The sequence below is a fragment of the Gordionus sp. m RMFG-2023 genome, chromosome 1, assembly GCF_954871325.1.
Source record: "Gordionus sp. m RMFG-2023 chromosome 1, tfGorSpeb1-WG-v2, whole genome shotgun sequence".
Lineage (NCBI taxonomy): Eukaryota > Metazoa > Nematomorpha > Gordioida > Chordodea > Parachordodidae > Gordionus > Gordionus sp. m RMFG-2023.
In genome coordinates this window covers 89710150-89719179 of record NC_088775.1, presented here as the reverse complement: position 1 = coordinate 89719179, position 9030 = coordinate 89710150, and positions in this window count along the sequence as shown.

Sequence of the window (9030 nt, the reverse complement as noted above, 5' to 3'; positions counted from 1 at the left end):
TGCAACTATAGAGAATATATACCAGAAATTGGCATTTATATGCCATACGTTTATATAATCGAGTTAAATGATGATGATTCTTCAAAAATTGAATTGAAATGGGAGTCAGATAAAATAGTTACAACGGTTTCAAAGCAATGCAGTATTTCTTCTATATTATATTTATAAAATTATTTATTTTTAAACCATTAATAATAATATACTAGCGCGTAAAATTATTTGCTTTTTATTTTCATAATTTTAATAAAACATTTGCAATCATAATCAATTATTATAGAATTCTGAACTTTCTAATAGTTGGGAAAATAAGGAGTGGTCTTTCAAAACACCTCTTTGAACCAAATGTAATCAAGAAATCAATATTTTTTATGCAAAAGAATTATAAAAAAAATATTATAATAGATAAAATAAATATAATATATCCATTTTATGTTGGTTTATAAAATTATAATATATTAGATTTTTTAAAATAAATATAAGAGCCTCTAGATTTTCAGGTAAAGGATCAGAATATTTCCAAATATTAGTTTTATTAAGAATGGCTGATATTGTTGGTTTAATTTCACGGTTCTTTTTTAAAAAATTTGATTTGTTTTTTTTAATATTTCTCCTTCTTTTTGTATTAGCTCTTCGAATTCCGTTTGATGGAATCTCTTTATATGTTTTCGAATATTTGTTCCTCCCCGTGAAATGAGAATTCCACAGATAACGCATTTTGCAAATTCTGTTTATCTTTATCAAAATATGAGGGAACAAAATAGTAGACAGATACTAACGAAATCTCGAGGTTTGGCAATATTTTTCGTAAAATTCAAGTCATACACAGAAACCATATAATTAATTCTTTTATTTAAAGTATAAATAGTAAAATTGGTGTTATTTTTTAAATAACTAAAAATTAATAAAACTTTGGGTGTTCCTTTCTATTTTTATAAAAAAACTTTTAAAATCTATTTAAAAAAATAAATGATTGCTTAAAAAAAAATTATTTAGAAAATATTATCAATGTAAAATAGAAACTCACTGAAAGGCGGAAAAATTTATTATTTTTTAAAAAATTTTTTTTTATTTATTTTTTTTTATTATTTTTTACAAAAAATTTTTATTAAAAAAATAATAAATATGATGTAATAATAATTCAAAGTTTCATTACTCAATAGTTTTAAGAATTGCATTTTTTATAAAAGGATCGAATTGGATTTTTTTAGAGGTATCGGCCCGATCCAATGTTTCTGGAAAACGCTAAATATCGGTACCGATTCGATATTAAATATCGGCACAGCCCTAGCAAAAAGTCTTAACAATATTTTTATTACTTCCGTAAAATTATTTGTCGACAGTTGTATTTCAGGCAATTTACTAAAACTGTCGTTAATTGTTCCGGCAAAATTTAAATAAATTCTTTCCCATGGTTTATTTGCGGAGGGCCATTTCCCTATGATCGTTTTACCTCCAAGGTTATTTGTTTGACATAATTCACAATTCTCACCATGTACTTCGATGTCTTAGTAAATATTCGGTTACCAAACGTTCCCTTGGGACAATAATTTTGTTTTAGTATAAACATGATGCCCCATATTTAAAAAAGACAAAATATTTCGTTGTAATTTTTTTGGAATTATGGTTCTTAATCCCCATAATATACACCTAGCCTCTTTCGTGAGTTCATTTTGGCGCTGGAAAAACGGTTTTAAATTTTCCTCTACTATCTTAGGTTCACCTAGTTGCAATATAACGTGAAACCTTTGATAATACCGGGTCATTTCTTGTGTGTGATTTTATATCTAACATTGAAATAAATTGTGGAGCATACGATACCATTAAATTAATATCTAACTCTTCCCAAGCAGATGATTTACCGTCAATTGGGAACAGGGAAAGCATATCCGCCTTACTAATTTTTTTTGTCCCTAAAAGTTGCAATTCATTATCATGATTTGTTAGTAATAATGACCATCTTATTAATCTTGATGACACACCTGTTTTTGTGGATTAAGTAGCGATATAAGTGGTTTATGGTCAGTAATTATATTAATATGTTTACCAATGAAATATTGTTTTAATTTAATTAATCCAAATATAATTGCTAAAGCCTCACGCTCTATGTGACTGTAATTTCGTTCGGCAGCATTTAATGTTCCAGAAGCTAATCCAATCGCTTTCTATTCCATGTTGGGACGCATCAGCAGCTAGAATTATCAGTTTTTCCGGATTATAATATGTTAAAATTGGTGCATCTGATATTAATTTTTTAAATTTATTAGTCACTTTTGTGTCATCTCTCCGTTTATATGACACATTTTTCCTTAAAAGCCTTTATAACGGAGCGGCAATAGTCGAAATAATGTTTATAAATTTTTGATAATAACTAATAAAAGCTTGTAATTAATGTTTTTAGGTAACGGTGCGTTTAAAATTGCATTGGCATTCTTATTTGTTGTTGTGATTCCCTCTTCGCTAATGGTATGAGTATGATCTAAGAATTTAATCTTTTCTTTAAAAAAATTACATTGTTTTTAGATTTAATTTTATCGTTTATTTCTAGCGTCTTTAATACATTTATCAAATTTATGAATCTCAAATGATTCCCCAGTATTATTATATCTTCCAAATGTACCGCTATCCCACGTAGTTCTTTTAATAACGAATCCATTGCTTGTCGAAAAATGGCTGTCGCTGACGCCATCCATACGGAAGTCGTGTGAAGCGATACAATCCGCTTGGCGTGTTGAGCACTAACAGCTTTTTTGCCTCCTCATCTAGTGCTATTTGAAAGACGCTTCTGATAAATCTAATACCGTATTATTTGATCCATTACCTAATGTGACTAATAATTCATTAATTCTGGGTATAGGATAATTATCAATTGAAATATTTTCATTAACCGTCTGTCGGAAATCACTGCAATTTCGTAATGATATTTCTTAATAATAAATTTATAGTTGTAAATTAAAATTTTTAATTTTTTTCTCATCAGTATATTTGGATTTGGACAATACGAAATTGATTAAAGTGCTATATAAATTTTTATAAATTTATCAGATTAGATGCAATACACTTTAAAGAAGCGAAGAACTTCAAATCGAAAGTTAAAATCTCCAGGCTACCCAGCATCTTATTTTAATTGTGTCTGTGTCTTATAAAAAAATCGACTTTTTATTATTTAATATATAAAGTTATAAATATTCAGTTAGAAAACTTTAATTGTTGATGGATGATGGATTATCACAACCATAAACATAACTTTCGATCTGAATAACCCACGAATTATACAAAATAGTTGATATAAGTATTCTCTCCAGCAAATTCACGCTAACCCTGTATGAGGAGTTGCCCTTCATACATAGTTAGAACGAATTCGTGAATAAGTAGAATAAATTACGCTGAATTTTTGTATATCTGTATTTCACCGTGAATTTGCGCTAACCACGAATACAGGGTAAAAGAGTGAGATTTGTCTATATATTTATAGGTATATTAACGATCGGATTTGGAAAATTGAATGATTGAATAAAAAAAGTATGTCGTGTGTTATTTTTAATCCCTAAAATCTAGAAGAAAAAAATACATAATATTTTCCAGAAATGCATCTCTGCACCAGTATCCGAGATTCGTTTTTTCCCTAATCCGTATCGAATAAAACCCAAAAATATTTCGAATTATGAAACTCAACCCGAACTCCCAACCATTTTACTTTAATTTCAAATTAATAATAATATTATTTTGTGTAGAATAAAAATTTTTTTTAAAAGAAACAATATTTACTCGTTTTGATTAAAAAAATTTTTCTACAAAATTTTAATAAACCCAAAATTATCATGTTAAATTTTATATGGATTTTAGGTCTATACATCATACACGTTGTAGGAATTCAAAATATTTTTAAATCTTCTATTTACCATAGGAACCAAAGTATATAATATAATTTATGGTGTATGTAATAATTTGATTTTCACTTTTAAATTATTTATTCGATTATTGAAATATCTACGAATCTATGGCCCTGGTGCTTATTTTAAATATATCAGGCCGCATATTTTTATAAAAAATGAACTAGACTGGATACAAATCTAACTAACTAACTTCCAACCGCTTTATATTCGATTATATGTAATTTTGATTTTTTAGCTTGCAATGAAAAAGAATTTTAAAAATAAATTACATTCCGCGTTACCACTATGACAATTATTAATTTCAGTCTTGCTACGAGATTGATTAATAGTTGATAAATTTTATGAATTAAGGTTCTAAAAAGAAATGTCAAATTTAGATAACTCGGCATTTGTTAGGGTGTATTGAATGTCATCATCTATGTTCTGTTATACATATAATATATCCATATGAACATTACCAATATTTTATTCATTTAAAAATAATTTTAATCTATTTATAATTTAATAACAGTAAATAATTAATTTTCTTTATTTTCGAATATTGTTTTTAATCTTTTGTCGTTTTTTAACAATTTTAGTTAAAATTTTATTTTTCTCTCTATCTATATTTTTTAATTTATTATTTAATTTTTGTTTTCTTTTTTGGCTGATTTTGGAGAACTGTTTTGTAGCGTCCCTCGATGTTGTATATAGTACTTCAAGGAGGTTTTCTTCACTACTATCAGATTTTATTTCATTTTCACCTTATTGATATAAAAAAATAATATATAAAAATCGTTATTATTTCACTTTTTTAGATATAACTATTTGACACCTAGAACCCTTGGAGCCTCCACTTTTAAAAGGGTCCGGGTACTGCCACGAGGGTTAATTATAAAAATCATGAATTTATAATTGTGAATAACGGTATTAATTTGATCGGTAGAAATTTAATAAACAAATTAAGGTTAACAATAATAAATCAATATATTACAATGAATGAGGTTTGGGGGAATAAAATTGAAAAACATTTTCTTCTATTTACTAAGAAATTAGGTTTACTGAAAGAATTTAAAGCTAGTTTATCGGTAAAACCCAATCCCATCTTTCAATGTGTTAAAAGCAGACCGATACCAATTGCGTGGAAGACAAAACTAGAAACGGAATAACAACGACTACAATCCATGGGAGTTATAGAAACACTAAAATACTCGAATATCGCTTCGCCGATGGTGCCTCTTAGTGGAGGCTCCAAGGGTTCTAGGTGTCAAATAGGTATAACTAAAAAAGTGAAATAATAACGATTTTTATATATTATTTTTTTTATATCAATAAGGTGAAAATGAAATAAAATCTGATAGTAGTGAAGAAAACCTCCTTGAAGTACTATATACAACATCGAGGGACGCTACAAAATAGTTCTCCAAAATCAGCCAAAAAAGAAAACAAAAATTAAATAATAAATTAAAAAATATAGATAGAGAGAAAAATAAAATTTTAACTAAAATTGTTAAAAATGACAAAAGATTAAAAACAATATTCTAAAATAAAGAAAATTAATTATTTATTGTTATTAAATTATTTTTTTATCAATTTTATAAAATACGACCAAAATTATTCGAAATAAGAAAATTCATTTTAAAAAAACCCCTGTCATATTTAACTAATCAACATAACTTATAATGACATCAAATTAGTGTCGAGATGTTAATAATAATAATCTTTGTATAAGGCATATTTCACAATTCTTAATTTCTTGAATGACAATAAAAAATTATTTTAAAAAACCTCAACATTTAGGAAAATATGGAAAATTTTAAATTAGTTGATGTCAAAAGTTGTTTGTACAATAGTTCGTATATGTCTGATGTTAGATTCGAGGTTATATTTATGTGTACCATTTTTAAAGAAAATTATATTGATCATTTAAAGGTGGAAGGGAAGATAATATACGCCCATAAACATGTACTCTCATATCAAAGTGAAATGTTTTATACTATGTTTTATGGGAGTGTGGAACTGAAAGATAGTTGCATAAGCATTAAAGATCTAAGTATAGAAGCTTTCGAAAAAATATTGAGGTAAATTATTTACAAATATAATGTATTTTTGTTATAATTTTTTTCTTACAAATTACTGCAAGGTATATATATATTCAGGTAACTTTGAGCATTGGGTAATGGAGGCTGCTATACTTTTAGAAATTCTATACGGAGCTAAGAAATATCTATTGGGGAGCTTATTTTCAAAATGTGTTGCAGAAATAAATAAGGCACAAAATGATAGTTCCAGAGCTTTAAAATATTACTTAGCATCCCTCATTCATCCAGAAATCGATTATCATAATTGTTTTGAAGTAAATATTGTTATATTTTATCTATTAAACTTAATTAATAGTGTCTTAAAAAATCTCATAGAATGATATTTGCTTCAAATGAATTCCTAAACTCGCCTATTGATCTAATACAAAAATATATCACTTTTTTAAACGATAATAAATACATACCAAAGCAAATCATATACGAATTTCTGGTAAAATGGGCCGAAAATCAATTTGCAACCAATATAATATCTAATTTATCGGAAAACAAATTCGATCCTATTTCTTATATTATAAATTTTAATATCTTAGAGATAAAAGAATTAGTACGTGATAAGAAATTGTTAAATGATTCTGAAATATGTGATATTTTAATGAAAAAGTTTAATTTTCTCGAAAATTATTACACCTCTATAAATTATTATGAACCCCATTATGTTTCTTCTACAAAAGATTCGTATCTTAAAAATCATTTTTCGGAATTTTGCTCACAAACACCATATATAACTGCAATAAATTTGATCTCAATTTTTGACGGACTACTTACTATTACAGTGAAATTAGATGAGACCACCATTTATAAATATGAAAAAAAGATTAATAAACAAAGAGAGTTAATTCCCGGAGAAATTGGCATTTATCGCCAATATCTTTGCAACCTCGAGTTAAATGACCAAACTTCTTCTAAAATTGAATTAAAATGGGAATCAAATCAAATAGTTATTATTACCTCGAAAGATTGTAAAATTTCTAACATATTTTACGTGTAAAATGGCATAAATTACAGATAGTAGTGTCATTATTCAAACAATATTTTTGCATAAAAATTGATATGATTTTTTTTTATAAGATGTAATAATAAAATGTTATTTAATCGTGATCCCTGGTGGATGTATAAATAAAAATTTCCGATGCCATGCATTATGATTATATTGTTTAAAATAAATTTATCCATGACAAAGAAGTTAAGTGAGCACCACCAACTCCCCTTTAGTAAAATCCTGTCTACAGCTAAGATATTTATATATGATACAAAAGAATGAATGAATGAAATTTATATAATAAATAAACGAGTTTTAGTTTTTCCCTGTTTTTAATTGCTCTGCAATATTTATCACATTAGGGTAGTGAGATTAGTAGAGGGGGCCAGTATTTAGAAATGATATATTTTTATTTGATAGGTATATTAATTAAAAAGTCAATAAAATCCGTCCTAATCGTTCTGTTTTTTTAATACGCTTCCAAAGTGTGCCATTCACTAGGCAAATCGCTAATACTTTAATTTGACATCTGAAAGGTTTAAGCGTTCCTACCGAAAGAGGTTAGAATAGAGCAAAGAATGGTGATATTGAAAGATTACTTTAATACGAGGCGATGGATGTTATGGTTTGCTGTATAATTTAGATTAATGCAAGTAAAATCGTGAACCAGAAGCTGGCATCATTGATCAAGGAATCGATTCATATATTTTTAAAATGCAATCTTTAATGTATTCTAAATTCAGGGCCCCTATTCGATATTACTTGTCTAAATTTATTTGATACCAAGTGGCGGCCAAAATTTAAGAAAATCTTATTAGAATTCTTAAAGATTTATATAAACCTTTTCCAGTTTTATATAAGATATTGTTGATAATGAATTTTAATTTTAGATGGTCACTAAGAAATTGTTAAAATGATGTGTCAAATAATCACAACCCTGATAGTGTACATTAGAAAGTGTAAGCCAATCCTAATTCCCCCGCCTTTAATTAAGAAGGACGCATCTCCGAAAGCTACGCGAGTATAGGATAAATCCCGTTTCTTCCTTATCCTAAATTTTCTATATAATTAATTTTATACATATTTGGTTGTGCATTTCAATTTTGATAATCTAGGACCAATTTTTGCCTAGAAGTTCAAGTCATAATATTTTAAACTACTCCATCAGGAAGTGGAATGCGTTTCATTCGCGTGTAACCAGGGGGGGGGGGGGGTAGAATATCTGGGAAAAACCAAGATAAGACAAAATCATTGAAACTCAACTTATAAGTTTTAAGTCGATTATGAGGACTAAAAGTTTGATTAAGTCAGTACACTAGAGTTGATAGGTGATCTAATGAACAAAAACTAATCTCATTTCAAAATTCTATCTTAAAATTTTATTTCCTTCCTTCTTTCAAAATATAGATTTTTTTTAAAAAAATTGTTGATTGACGTCTATATTAAAAAAAATATATGTATTTTTATACATAACTAATATGCCACCCCTTTATTGGCACGAGGCATTCACCCACAAAAATTTTATATAATATCTATTGAATATTTAAACATAGTTATGTCATTCATAAGCTATTTTAAATAATTAACCGAGAAGGTTTTTCTTAACCAGGCGCGTAATAATAAGGGGGGGGGGGGTGAGAAGGGGGAATCGCAAATTTGACTGTTTTCATAAATATCATTTTAAGCTAATAAAAATTTTACCCCCCCCCCCCTATGCGCACCTCAGTCAAAATTTTGTAATTATCAATCTGAGTTTTACTGCTATTTGCATTAATAAATTATTTTCCCATAGCTCACTACTTTGTAGAAATTTACAAAAACCAAATTTATTGATTTGGCGAAAAATATATATAAACAGATAAATGTATTAAGAATGATGTAGGAATATTTTCATAATATTTGTCTAGATGTTAAATCGAAAGCTAAATCTTATGATATAACACTAATTAAACCTCGTCTAGCACCTAGGCAATTATTTAGATATAATATAAATTTTGACTCAACTGAAGAATATTATAAAATATCCATTTTTATCCCATTCTTGGATGCTTTTTTTATCGTAAATAAATAAAAGTAC